The following is a 542-nucleotide window of genomic DNA, read 5'->3' on the forward strand; positions in this document are numbered from 1 at the left end:
ATGGCTGGATGGCATCACCGACTCGATGGACGTGAGTTTGAGTGAACTCTGGAAGTTGGTGATGGACAGAGAGGCCTGCTGCAATTCATGGGGTTGCAATGAGTTAGACAAGACTGAGTGACTGAACTGAACTGATATCAAGGCTATATATTGTCACCCTGCTTATTTGTATTCAGGATACATCATAAGAAATACCAGGCTGGATGAATCACAAGCTGGAATCAAGGTCAAGAGAAATAACAACCTCAGATTGCAGATGATACCACTTTAATGGCAGAAAGCGAGGAAGAACTAAAGAGACTGTTGATGAAGGTGAAAGAGGAGTGTGAAAAAACTGTCTGAATTTTTTTGAGTATTGAGTGCAGCACTTTAATAGTATCATCTTTTAGGATTTTCAAAGCTCAGGTGGAATTCCATCACCTGCACTTCATAGTAATGCTTTCTAAGGCACACTTCACTTCAGACTCCAGGATATCTGGCTCTAGGTGAGTGACCACACCATCATGGTTGTCTGGGACATTAGTATCTTTTTATATAGTCCT

Source organism: Bison bison, unplaced genomic scaffold, assembly GCF_000754665.1.
Source record: "Bison bison bison isolate TAMUID 2011002044 unplaced genomic scaffold, Bison_UMD1.0 scf7180017864465, whole genome shotgun sequence".
NCBI lineage: Eukaryota > Metazoa > Chordata > Mammalia > Artiodactyla > Bovidae > Bison > Bison bison.